Source organism: Leucopleurus acutus (assembly GCF_964270905.1).
Source record: "Leucopleurus acutus genome assembly, chromosome: 11".
NCBI lineage: Eukaryota > Metazoa > Chordata > Mammalia > Artiodactyla > Delphinidae > Leucopleurus > Leucopleurus acutus.
In genome coordinates, this window is record NC_139152.1 from 70,258,251 (window position 1) to 70,272,719 (window position 14,469).

The window sequence follows — 14,469 nt, forward strand, 5'->3', positions numbered from 1 at the left end:
ATGTCAGAAGTGTTCTGCTTATGTTTCCCTCTAGGAGTTTTATGGTTTTCCACTCTTACATTTAGGTCTTTAATCCATTTTGAGTTTATTTTTATATATGGTGTTAGGGAATGTTCTAATTTCATTCTTTTACATGTAGCTGTACTGTTTTCCCAGCACCACTTATTGAAGAGACTGTCTTTTCTCCACTGTATATTCTTGCCTCCTTTTCTTTCTTTCTTTTTTTTTTTTTTGTGGTACACGGTCCTCTCACTGTTGTGGCCTCTCCTGTTGTGTAGCACAGGCTCCGGACATGCAGTCTCAGCGGCCACGGCTCATGGGCCCAGCCGCTCCACAGCGTGTGGGATCTTCCTGGACCAGGGCATGAACCCGTGTCCCCTGCATCGGCAGGCGGACTCTCAACCACTGTGCCACCAGGGAAGCCCCTTGCCTCCTTTTTCATAGATTAATTGACCATAAATGTGTGGGTTTATCTCTGGGCTCTCTATTCTGTGCCATTGATCTATACATCTGTTTTTGTGCTAGTACCATACTGTTTTGATTATTGTAGCTTTGTAGTAAAATCTAAAGTCAGGGAGCGTGATTCCTCTAGCTCTGGTCTTCTTTCTCAACATTGTTTGGCTATTTGCGGTCTTTTGTAACTTTACTAAATTTGTTTTTTAGTTGCAACAAATTTTTGGTGGAGTATTTAGGGTTTTCTACATATAAATATCATGATATCTGCAAATAGGAAAAAATATTCTTTCTTCTTTGCTGATTTGGATGTGTTTTATTTCTTTTTCTTGATTAATTGCTCTGGCTATGACTTTCAGTACTATGTTAAATAAAAGGGGTGAGAGTGGGCATCCTTGTCTTATTTCTGATCTTAGAGGAAAAACTGTCAGCTTTTCACCATTGAGTATGATGTTAGCCGAGGGCTTTTCAAATACAGGCTTTATTATGTTGAGGTACATTCACTCTATACCCATACTGTTCAGAATTTTTATCATAGTTTTGTCAAATTCTTTTTTTGAATCAATTGAGATATTTCTTCATTTTGTTAATGTGATGTATCACATTTATTTATTTATTTGTGGACATTGAACCATCCTTGAATCTTTAGAATAAACCCACTTGATCATGGTATATGAATTTGTGCCAAGACCTATCAGTGTCCCAAAGTGGGGGATCACATTCAGCACCTAGATATAGGCTGCTTGGAAGCTGGACCCTCAAGCAGCATCTGGCACCTTCCAAGGAGAAACTGGGAGATGAGGGTTTCTGCATGTTCCCTCTGTACTGGGCCTGTGTGTATAGCTGGGGGGGAAGGGTGAAACGAATGCTCCTGTAGCCATTAAGAACTGCTTCTTTGTTTGCTACAGTCATGTGGGACTCATGAAAGCCAGCACCACTGGCTATCAGAGCCATGTGATCTTGGGATCTGTTCCTCAGGCAGCAGTTCATATACTGGAATGCAAACATGTGTATGAACTCCTTTTAGGGATATACTGGTAACTGGGAGCAGGCTAATGGGAGACAGCAGGTAAGATGTCCACTGGTTTACCCAGTCTCTATGAAGGATCATAGCCAGCCCCTAAATATGTGCTAAACTAGAAGCCTGACCCTCAGGCAGCAGATTTTAAAGTATGTGGCTGGACCTCTTTCAGGGAAAGACTGGGACATGTGTATTTTTGGCTGTTCTCTCTGTGTTGAGCCCTGAGGGGATAGTTGTAGCAAGTGCTTTTGTACCTTTTAACAATTGCAGCATTATTTGCTATAGTCTTATAGCTCTCATGGCTTTCAGAGCTAGATGTTTTGAGGACCTGTACCATGGGTAGGAGTCTTAAATGTTGGGGTACTAAATGTGGGCTGCAAGCCCCTCACTCCTCAGGGAAAAGCTGAGAGTCGGGAGTTCCTTCCTGATTGTATGGCACTGTGTGGAGCTATGGGGTTTATGGTGAGCATGTGTCTCAGCGTTTCCTATGCCCTCCAATGTATTTTCTCATTTGCTCAATGTGTAGGAGTCACTCAGCTAGTTTCAGAATTTCTTTCAGAAACAATTGCTCCTTGTGTAGCTGTATAGTTGATGTGTTTGTAGGATGAGGGGAGTTCAGGAACCTCTATGTCATCATCTTGGTTGACCCTCCTTCACAATTTCTTACATCCTTTTCCCTCAGGGAAAGAAAGGAAATCATTAGGTCAGTGGGAATTATAACTACAAAGGGAACTTGATTAAAAATTTCTTTGAATCATATATAATCACCAATATTATATATATAATATAATCACCAAAATTACTAATCACCTTCTTGCAAAACAGAATAAAACAAAGCGAAATAAAATATGGATTTCATTAACTGTTAAAATAAAATATTAGATATAAAATCCAGTGCAACATATTATCTAAGAAACATTCAAATAAAATCAATAATCTCAATTATATCCTTGGTTATATGTACAAAAATGAACGTCTTCCTTAATGAGGGTTCTTGTATGCTATGTAGATAACAAGGAAAGGTGATTGTTATAGTTATTGGCTATATTAATCAAAGATATTAATCTTAAAGTTTATCTACATCTATTGAACAATAGGGATTATCTTTTAGTAACTTAAAGTACCACAAAGTCTTTTTAAGTTATTTGTTTGCTTCAATAACCTCCCAAGAAATACAGAGGGCATATGTAGTGAAGTCAAATTGATAATAATGCACTTCCATTTTCCTTTTCATTATGGAAAGATTTAATTGAACTATATTAACCTCTGTGTTTATGTTCTCATAGGAAACTGTCTGTTTTGATGCCTTACACATTTTCCTTCCCCTGCATCTTTACTCAGCTGGCAGTGAGCCAATCCTTTTGAAAATACACATTCACACATATAATCAATGCAAATATTCTTTTTAAATGAGGATATTAATAATCAAGGTTATGGATGATTAAAATGCTTTCTGTAGTTACTGAAATCCAAAGTTAATTTATGCTTTTGAAATAAATTCACTAAGATTACCACCATTCAGATATTTGGAGAATATTATCTATTCACTTTCAGATAAACTTGTTTCTGAGGCATATCACTTTCTTTTGTGGTAGCCTCACAAAAAGGCAAACTCTCTTTTGTATTTCTCTAATGCTATGTGCAGCTGAACTTGTGGCAGTTACATCAGTTGCTCAGTGTCCTGGACTGGTCTTTCACTGAAGTGTACTTTGGAAGAAGCTTATCAACATGGTTTCAGAAGGGGGTTAAGTTATCGTGTTGTTTCAGTCCCTTTGCTCTTGAAGGTGGGAAATTCATGACAGAAACCAGTCTAAATTAAAGTCATTACATTTTCAGTTTACTAGTCTTGCCAAATCCTTTCTACTTGCTGAGTTCTCACACCAAGGAATTCTTCTGAGTGATGAATAAAACTTTTGTCTTCCCCATAACTTCCCTCCAAATATCCCTCTAATTATCTCATTTCCTTCCCCAGTGAACAATCCGTTCGTAATAAGTGTTAACAGTTTTATTTTGGAAAGATTCATTTATGTTTTGTTTATACATGAGTATTGCACAAAAACATTGGGAAGTGATTTCCTATGTATTTATCATGAGAGATGGTAATCAAAGTGTTTTAGGGTTTTAGATATTTGCTTCTGATGTCATAAATGTTCTCCTGGATATTGTATTTTCAGGACAGTTTATGCTTTTATCTTAATGTAAAAGACAGTGCAGCTTAAGTTCATGATTTACCGCCACAAACATTTTTGAATTAGATGAAAAATGGAATGATATATTGATTTTTGAACAGTTTGTGGTACTTAAATCCAGTAAAGCAAAGTGATTGTATTAATACAGGGGATATATGCATGTATTCCAAATAACTCAGTGTGACATCCATTTTCATAGGAAATCCAGATATGACGACTGTCTCACACAAAGTGGCACCCCATTTTAGGTGCTCCTTAAGACATTACATATATCAGTACATTAAATGTGAATGTCTTTATTCTCAGAGAAATTTCATATGAGTTCATGTAATTGTGTTATATATCTTTGATCTAGATGATAATTATATTAAACAGCAGTCATATTAAAGGACAAGATATGTAGGTTTTAGATTATGTAGAAATACTGAATAATTTTGATTGAATAATCCAGGTCAGAGCTCAATTATGTCGACTAGTAATTATCTCAAATAAAATAATCAGATTATTGAAAAGTTTTGCAGTCTTTTTTTTTTTTTTGCGGTACGCGGGCCTCTAACTGTCGTGGCCTCTCCCGTTGCGGAGCACAGGCTCCGGACGCACAGGCTCAGCGGCCATGGCTCACAGGCCCAGCCTCTCCGCGGCATGTGGGATTTTCCTGGACGGGGGCACGAACCCGTGTCCCCTGCATCGGCAGGCGGACTGTCAACCACTGTGCCACCAGGGAAGCCTCTGCAGTCTTTTAATTGGAATTAAAATGAAAACTAGAGGGAATTTTATTGTACTCTAGTTATTGTATCTGAATATACAATATGAATTGAGTAACCTAATTGTCATAAAATATTAATATCTGTCTTATGTAAATTTTGCTTTCTTCAATTAAGATCTTATTTTAAATATGTTTTCCTAACTTCTCCAAAGCAATCACTTCAACTATTTATATTAAATATATTTGAGTCAGGAAATACTTTTGGAAGAAAAAGAGTGTGTCATTATTATAATAGAATTCTGCTAGTATGGAGCTGGTATTTATTCAGTCTCTACTGATACCATTTCTAGTAGAATCACTTGAAATGCTATGCCAATTGCTAACAAAGACTTACTGATAAAAACTAATAAAGACCTCAGTTTGACTTCTTCTACTCTTCCAAAAAAGCTATTGAAGGCCATCCAAAAGGTATTGTACAACGAATTCTTCAGTCAGCCAGCATTCCTTGTCTCCTCATGTTTCCTGGCCTCTGAAAAATAGTGCTTGTATTTAAAGTATTCACACTGAGTTGAATTTTCTATTTGTGTTCTATTTACATAAACTACAAGCTGCCCCCCCCCCAATTTTTAGTGATCAAATAGTTAATTCATCGTTGAAAAATTGTTTCAGCAAGTTCAGCATAAACACAAGATACAAGACTCTAAAATATGTTAATTTAAACATGTTTAGCTGTATAATTTGTTTCTGAAATTCTCTCGAACTTAATAACACAGATAAAAAGGTAGAAACAGTTTAAAATCAGGCCTTAAGAGGATTAAAATATGATTGTAGTCCTCACTAAATGGCTGAGTTAAAATACTGATAGTATTTTGAGAGCTGAACAAATAAGAGATGAATGTAGTTGACATTAAAAAGTCTCTGCTGAATAGGTCTCATCATTGTTTTCATCTAAATAAGCTAAGTGTTTCAAACTCTGTTATGTTTTCTGTAACTTTATTTTCTTCTCCCTCCCCTCTTGAACAATATAATGTACCTGCCAGATAAGAAATTACCATCAGGTAGGAAAAGAAAAATGTGCATTTGATCTATCAATCAATTAATGTCCGGACAGTTTCCTAGGGAAATATATATTTAAATAAAGCCTTCAAAATTTGGAGATGTAAATCCAGTACAGTAATAATATTAGAGATGATACTGTTGATCATGATACTGATAAAGAAACTCAAGGGTGAACTGAGAGGGCATTAAGAGAAGATTAGAACATCAAATACTGTGAAGAAAGAGACAAAACTCACAATTTTATAAACAGAAGAGGTATTGGAGACTTAGGTGGTTTTTTGGAATGGAATTCTAGTTTCCCCAGTCCCTAATTGAAATGAGATTTCTAGCTCAGTATTTAAGACAGCATTAGAGAAATCGTCTTGACCGGGCTGATTAATGAAAGACACTTGGACAAGAAATATGTTGTAGCAGTTGATGGGATAACTCCTGCGCATCTTCTGGTTTCAGGGTATAAAACACTTTGGTGATGTCTTTTCCGACTCACAAAGACTTGTTTATGTACCACTCCTTTGAGCTGCTCTCAGAGCTCACTCTGCCTGCTTTTATCACAATATGGGAATTTTGTGCTTACTTGTTGGGCTCCCCACAATCTCTTTTTCATGATCACATTCCTTTATCTACCACTTAGCACATAGCTGGCATTCAGTAAGTACAAAATCAAAGAAAGGATAAAAGAATGAGAGAAGGAAAGAAAAACATACAGAAGGTAGGAAAAGAGGAAGGGAAGGAGGAAAGGAGTACATTCAGTAAAAAAGACACTATAGGGAAGGGGAAAGTCATCTTCTAAGGGAGTATTCATGGGGGGAATAAGAGGCCATCTGCCCATCAATCAGACAGGCAATGGCAAGCAGTGTAGGACAGATGTTACAGCCAGAGTATCTTCACATTACCTGCAGTGAGGAACAGTTCAGGAATTTGAAATCCAGGGAAGAGAACATGGACTTAGAGTTGGAGCTGAAAAACAAAACCAAATCCCAGTATTCTCTGTAATCTCTGTAAGAGAATAATTTTCTTGCAAAGTGTATGTACATTTTTATTCAATGCCTGTGTTTATTGTTTTGTAAAGATATATTCATACTTGAATGAAGAGGCTAAGTAAGAAACCCATTTTCCAATGTGTGAAGAGAAAGATATCTCTTGAGGGAGTCATCATAAAATATAGAGAAGTAGGCCAAATTAATTAAGTTTATTGGTAATGATTCCAAATCATTTCAACAAAAGTGAGTCACCTGGTAAATATTTTTCATGTCAGAAAAATTGTATGCAAATCAATTCACTGTTACTCTTACCCAGTTTTTAACAAAAATATATATATGCCTTACACTTTACATTAGACTTTGGATTATTTACATAATTTATTTTTAATATTTAAATTAAAAAGTTTTTCATCACTCAAGAGGACTGTACCTCAAAATATGCTCTGTTCACTTTGTACTAACTGATTTGTCCATTTGTTGTAATCACTGGTTCATATCCATTGGCATATCTTTCTACATGATTGGTCATATGTCAAGATTACCTTAATGTTTCTGCATAAAATTAGAAAAACAACAGAATCATGAATCAAATAATTTTAGAAGTAAATCATTTCATGATTTACATATCTGAGTATAGCCTGATTATTAAACCACATTAAAATCGTTTCTGAGAAAGGCTCTCTGAACTGTGCTGAAGAGAAATGCTCTGCTAATTGTAGTTTCCAAATGATAATGTAAGGCAAAGCCCAGATAGAAAGAATCATGCCACAACATGATTGTAATATACCTCACTCAATTAGGAAGACAAAAAAGAAAACTTGGCATGTATGAGTCAAGTATTTTCTTACTTCATTTCCCAGAGACAGAATGCTTGATGCCAGGCTTTCCATTTTAAGAGAACATTCTGACACTTGGCAATCTCATTATTAATAGTTGGAACTTTGAAAAGTGTAATGAAAAGAAATAGTGTTTACGTCTAATTTATGTCTTCTCTCCACATACAAAAAATATTGAGTTAGTATTCTTTTATAAAAAAGAAGACTGAATTTTAATGAGATGTGGCTTAATGGTTGTATGGAATGTCTTTATTTTTAATTCACTTTTGTAATAGTATCTTGGATACAACAAAAAAAATGCTCTTTATTAAAATTAAAATCAATAAAGTCTATTTTCAGTTTAACTTTTACCCAGATTGTAAATCATTTCAGCCAGTAATTTTGTATGCTTTTTTGGCACGTTTATCATAATTGTAGCTTTGACACATTACACAGTTTAGATTGAAACTTCAGAGGGTAATTTTGCTTGACAAAATTGAACTAGCTGAACAGATAAATGCTTGGCTACATTTTATGTCCTTAGGATCAAGACCTTATATAACGAAGTAGCATTTAATGGCAGGAAGTAAATTAAAACACCTTTTTTTAAAAAAAATTATTTATTTATGGCTGCATTGGGTCTTCATTGCTGCACGGACTTTCTCTAGTTGTGGCGAGCGGGGGGCTACTCTTCATTGCGGTGCACGGGCTTCTCATTGCGGTGGCTTCTCTTGTTGCGGAGCACGGGCTCTAGGCTCAGGGGCTTCAGTACTTGTGGCTCATGGGCTCTAGAGCACAGGCTCAGTAGTTCTGGCACACAGACTTAGTTGCTCTGCGGCATGTGGGATCTTCCCAGACCAGGCTGGAACCTGTGTCCCCTGCATACACAGATGGATTCTTAACCACTGTGCTGTCAGGCAAGTCCCCCATGAGTTTGTTGGGTTTTTTTTTTAACATCTTTATTGGAGTGTAATTGCTTTACAATCCTGTGTTAGTTTCTGCTGCATAACAAAGTGAGTCAGCTCTACATATACATATATCCCCATATCCCCTCCCTCTCGTGTCTCCCTCCAGCTCTCCCTGTCACACCCCTCTAGCTGGTCACAGTGCACAGAGCTGATCTCCCTGTGCTATGCAGCTACCTCCCACTAGCTATCTATTTTACATTTGGTACTGTATACATGTTCATGTCACTCTCTCACTTCGTCCCAGCTTCCCCTTCACCCTCCCCATGTCTCCCTCCAGCTCTCCCTGTCACACCCCTCTAGCTGGTCACAATGCACAGAGCTGATCTCCCTGTGCTATGCAGCTACTTCCCACTAGCTATCTATTTTACATTTGGTACTGTATACATGTTCATGTCACTCTCTCACTTCGTCCCAGCTTCCCCTTCACCCTCCCCATGTCCTCAAGTCCATTCTCTACATCTGCATCTTTATTCCTGTCCTGTCCCTAGGTTCTTCAGAAACTTTTTTTTTTTTTAGATTCCATATATATGTGTTAGCGTACGGTATTTGTTTTTCTCTTTCTGACTTACTTCACTCTGTATGACACTCTCTAGGTCCATCCAGCTCACTACAAATAACTCAATTTCATTCTTTTTATGGCTGAGTAATATTCCATTGTATATATGTGCCACATCTTCTTTATCCATTCATCTGTCGATGGACACTTAGGTTGCTTCCATGTCCTGGCTATCGTAAATAGTGCTGCAATGAAAGTTGTGGTACATGACTCTTTTTGAATTATGGTTTTCTGAGGGTTATGCCCAGTAGTGGGATTGCTAGGTCATATGGTAATTCTATTTTTAGTTTTTTAAGGAACCTCCATACTATTCTCCATAGTGACTGTATCAATTTACATTCCCACCAACAGTGCAAGAGGGTTCCCTTTCTCCACACTCTCTCCAGCATTTATTCTTCATAGATTGTTTGATGATGGCCATTCTGACTGGTGTGAGGTGATATCTCATGGTAGTTTTCATTTCCATTTCTCTAATGACCAGTGATGTTGAGCATCCTTTCATGTGTTTGTTGGCAATCTGTATATCTTCTTTGGAGAAATATCTATTTAGGTCTTCGGCCCATTTTTGGATAGGATTGTTGGTTTTTTTGATATTGAGCTGCATGAGCTGCTTGTATACTTTGGAGATTAATCCTTTGTCAGTTGCTTCATTTGCAAATATTTTCTCCCATACTAAGGGTTATCTTTTCGTCTTGTTTATGGTTTCCTTTGCTGTGTAAAAGCTTTTACGTTTCATTAGGTCCCATTTGTTTATTTGTTTTTATTTCCATTTCTCTAGGAGGTGGGTCAAAAAGGATCTTGCTGTTATTTATGTCATAGAGTGTTCTGCCTTTGTTTTCCTCTAAGAGTTTGATAGTGTCTGGCCTTCCATTTAGGTCTTTAATCCATTTTGAGTTTATTTTTGTGTATGGTGTTAAGGAGTGTTCTAATTTCATTCTTTTCCATGTAGCTGTCCAGTTTTCTGAGCACCACTTATTCAAGAAGCTGTCTTTTCTCCAGTGTATATTCTTGCCCCCTTTATCAAAGATAAGGTGACTATATGTGTGTGGGTTTATCTCTGGGCTTTCTATCCAGTTCCATTGATCTATGTTTCTGTTTCTGTGCCAGTACCATAGTGTCTTGATTACTGTAGCTTTGTCGTATAGTCTGAAGTCCGGGAGCCTGACTCCTCCAGCTCTGCTTTTCTTTCTCAAGATTGCTTTGGCTATTCGGGGTCTTTTGTATTTCAAATACAAATTGTGAAATTTTTTGTTCTAGTTCTGTGAAAAATGCCATTGGTAGTTTGATAGGGATTGCATTGAATCTGTAGATTGCTTTGGGTAGTAGAGTCATTATCACAATGGTGATTCTTCCAGTCCAAGAACATGGTATATTTCTCCATCTGTTTGTATCATCTTTAATTTCTTTCATCAGTGTCTTATAGTTTTCTGCATACAGGTCTTTTGTCTCGTTAGGTAGGTTTATTCCTAGATATTTTATTGTTTTTGTTACAATGGTAAATGGGAGTGTTTCCTTAATTTCTCTTTCAGATTTTTCATCATTAATGTATAGGAATGCAAGAGATTTCTGTGCATTAATTTTGTATGCTGCTACTTTACCAAATTCATTGATTAGCTCTAGTAGTTTTCTGGTAGCATCTTTAGGATTCTGTATGTATAGTGTCATGTCATCTGCAAACAGTGACAGTTTTACTTCTTCTTTTCCAATTTGGATTCCTCTTCTTTTTCTTCTCTGTTTGCTGTGGCTAAAAATTGCAAAGCTATGTTGAATAAGAGTGGTGAGAGCGGGCAGCCTTGTCTTGTTCCTGAACTTAGTGGAAATGGTTTCTGTTTTTCACCATTCAAGAACGATGTTGGCTGTGAGTTTGTCATATATGGCCTTTATTATGTTGAGGTAAGTTACCTCTATGTCCACTTTCTGGAGGGTTTTTATCATAAATGGATGTTGAATTTTGTTGAAAGCTTTTTCTGCATCTATTGAGATGATCATATGGTTTTTCTCCTTCAATTTGTTAATATGGTTAATCACATTGATTGATTTGTGTATATTGAAGAATCCTTGCATTCCTGGGATAAACCCCACTTGATCATGGTGTATGATCCATTTAGTGGCTGTTGGATTCTGTTTGCTAGTATTTTGTTGAGGATTTTTGCATCTATGTTCATCAGTGATATTGGCCTGTAATTTTCTTTCTTTGTGACATCTTTGTCTGGTTTTGGTATCAGGGTGATGGTGGCCTTGTAGATTGAATTTGGGAGTGTTCCTCCCTCTGCTATGTTTTGGAAGAGTTTGAGAGTGATAGGTGTTAGCTTTTCTCTAAATGTTTGATAGAATTCGCCTGTGAAGCCATCTGGACCTGTGCTTTTGTTTGTTGGAAGATTTTTAATCACAGTTTCAATTTCAGTGCTTGTGATTGGTCTGTTTATATTTTCTATTTCTTCTTGGTTCAGTCTCGGAAGGTTGTGCTTTTCTAAGAATTTGTCCATTTCTTCCAGGATGTCCCTTTTTTTGGCATATAGTTGCTTGTACTAATCTCTCATGACCCTTTGTATTTCTGAAGTGTCAGTTGTTACTTCTCCTTTTTCATTTCTAATTCTATTGATTTGAGTCTTTTCCCTTTTTTCTTGATGAGTCTGGTTAATGGTTTATCAATTTTGTTTATCTTCTCAAAGAATCAGCTTTTAGTTTTATTGATCTTTGCTCTCGTTTCCTTCATTTCTTTTTCATTTATTTCTGATCTGATCTTTATGATTTCTCTCTTTCTACTAACCTTTGGTTTTTTTTTTGTTCTTTTTTCTCTAATTGCTTTAGGTGTATGGTTAGGTTGTTTATTTGAGATTTTTCTTGTTTCTTGAGGTAGGACTGTATTGCTATAAACTTCCCTCTTAGAACTGCTTTTGGTGCATCCCATAGGTTTTCGGTCATCATATTTTCATTGTCATTTGTTTCTAGGTATTTTTTGATTTCCTCTTTGATTTCTTCAGTGTTCTCTTGGTTATTTCATAGTGTATTGTTTAGCCTCCATGTGTTTGTATTTCTTACAGTTTTTTTTTTTCTGTAATTGGTATCTAGTCTCAGAGTGCTGTGGTTGGAAAAGATACTTGATATTATTTCAATTTTTTAAAATTTACCAAGGCTTGATTTGTGAACCAACATATGATTCATTTTTTTTAATAAATTTATTTTATTTTTGGCTGCATTGGGTCTTCATTGCTGCGCACGGGCTTTCTCTAGTTGTGGCAAGCAGGGACTACTCTTGGTTGTGGTGTGCGGGCTTCTCACGGTGGTGGCTTCTCTTGTTGTGGAGCACGGGCCCTAGGTGCACGGATTTCAGTAGTTGTGGCACGCGGGCTCAGTAGTTGTGGGTCACAGGCTGTAGAGTGCAGGCTCAGTAGTTGTGGCACACAGGGCTTAGTTGCTCCTTGGCATGTGGGATCTTCCCGGGCCAGGGCTCGAACCCATGTCCCCTGCATTAGCAGGCAGATTCTTAACCACTGCACCACCAGGGAAGCCCTGCAATAGAGCATTATTAATTATAGTCAATATGCTGTACATTACATCCCTAAAAACACTTTTAATCTTAGCCATTCTAAAGGTGGGAATGGTATCTCATGGCAGTTTTAATTAGAATTTCCCTGAGAACTAATAAAATTGAGCACTTTTTCTTGTGCTTATTGGCTACTTGCATATCTGTCTTGTTGTTTAAAGCTCTGCTCATTTTTTAATTGGGTTGTTTGTCTTTTTGGTATTGAGTTATAGGAGTTCTTTCTATATTATTTATATGTTATATATATTCTTATATTATACCCTTCCATATTCTTTATATATCCTAGATATGTCTTTTATTAGATACATATGTACTATAATATTTTCTCCCATTTTTTGGCTTACCTTTTCATTTATGTTAACTATTTCTTTTGATAACAAAATTTTTAAGTTGATGAAATATAATTTATAAATATTTTCTTGTATGGTTTTTGCCTTCTATGTCTTACCTGAGAAATCTTTGCCTACCCAAAGTTCTTGAAAAATTTCTCATGTATTTTGTCTATAAGAGATATAGTTTTAGCTTTATATTTATGTCTATGATCCTTCTTGAATAAAATATGTATGTGAGTGAAGTGCAAGGGGAATCAAAGTTTTGGAGTTTGTTTTTGTTTTTTCCATATGGATATCCACTTGGTCAGGAACTTGTCTCTCCCCCATTGAATTATATTGTTACCTTTGTTCAAAACTGACTGTTGAAGCAGTGGTGTAAAGGTGACGGGACACCTGGATTCCTCAGTTTCCTTCTTTTTCCATTCCTGGGCTGAAGGAAATACCTGAACATATGGAACCCCAATGCCGGGCAGCCAGGGCCATATCCACACTCCCCTAATGTCGGGTACCCTGGAGGTTGCAATCCTGCCCATCTACCACCTGCCACCCCTACCTTTCCTCCAGACCCCTTTCCCACTCCCCCAGGAGCACCCCAGGGGAATCCAGCCTTTCCCCCTGGTGGGCCCTGTCATTCTGTGCCACAACAAGGGTATCAGGATGCCAACCCTCAGGTCCCTACCCCCCTCAATACCCACCACCTGCCCCTGGCATGTGTCCTGTGAATCCATTGACTCCTGGCAAGGTAGGAGCAGGAATGGTGATTGACAAGAAGATGCAAAAGAAAATTTAAAAAGCTCATAAAAAGAAGCAGAAACACCACAAACATGGCAAGCTTTCCTCCTCCTGCTCTTCCTCTTCCAGCAGTGACTCTGACTGAATACAGGGCCTGAACCCTTCCCTCAAGTCTCTCCAGTTCTGCTCTCCCATCAAGTTTCAGATGCCCTCTTGTACTGGGGTAAATTAGCCCTTGTGTCCCTCCCCCCGCCATCCTGCAATCTAAGCCTCTCTCTGCTGTTCAACCCTAACTGGCTAGCGAAAATGGGAGAAGAATTGCCGTGGGCTAGCAAAGGCCGTCTTCCCACTGCTTAGATAAAACTTTTAGCTGGTGAATTTTTCAGAGCTATATTTTGAAGATGGTGAGATTTGAGCTAAATGCTGAAGACAAGTCTAAGATCTGTAAAATGTGATTTTTTACTTTCTTTTGTAATACTCATGATTGGGGAGATGCTGTGGAAATTTAATTATGGAAAGAAAAAAACGACCTGTACCTTTCTTGTAATTGTGGCATGCTTGGGTGATTTAGTGGCAAATAAACATGTCCCAGCAGGCCTTTTATTGATTGCACTCACTGCAAGGCTGCTGGGAAGTGGAGTCCATTTGGCTGATGAGCTCTGACTGCCATTTTGGAAACTGATCTCTACCCCTTAGCTCAGTATGCTATCTCAGGTCCTGCTCTCACTCTCCAACTCTCAGTCCAAATAAAGCTGTTTCTCCTGGGGAAAAAAAAAAAAAAAAAAACTGACTGTTAATACATCTTTATATTTCTAGCCTTTCTATTCTGTTTCATTGATCACCTTGTCTATCCTTATTTTAATACCATACTGTCCTGACTCCTATAATTTTAAGTCTTGAAATCAGGAAGTGAAGGTCTAACAACTTTGTTCTTCTTCAAGATTGTTTTGTCAATTCTAGAATATTTGTATTTCCTATAAATTCTAAAGCCAGGCTCTGATTTATATAAAAAATACTAATTGGCTTTTGAAGAGAATTACATAGAACCTATACAGACATTTTGAAGAATTGGTTTCTTAACAATTTGTCTTATAATGCACGAACATGCACA

General features: G+C 37.2%; 1 pseudogene across 1 annotated transcript; it reads left to right on the plus strand.

Annotated features, from left to right (window-relative positions):
- The first annotated feature begins 6,271 nt into the window (after nucleotides 1-6,271).
- Nucleotides 6,272-13,503, plus strand: LOC309968951 (proline-rich protein 13-like; annotated as a pseudogene). The gene is made up of 2 exons: nucleotides 6,272-6,417; nucleotides 13,063-13,503. The product of its transcript is annotated as a proline-rich protein 13-like (transcript).
- The last annotated feature ends 966 nt before the right edge of the window (nucleotides 13,504-14,469 follow it).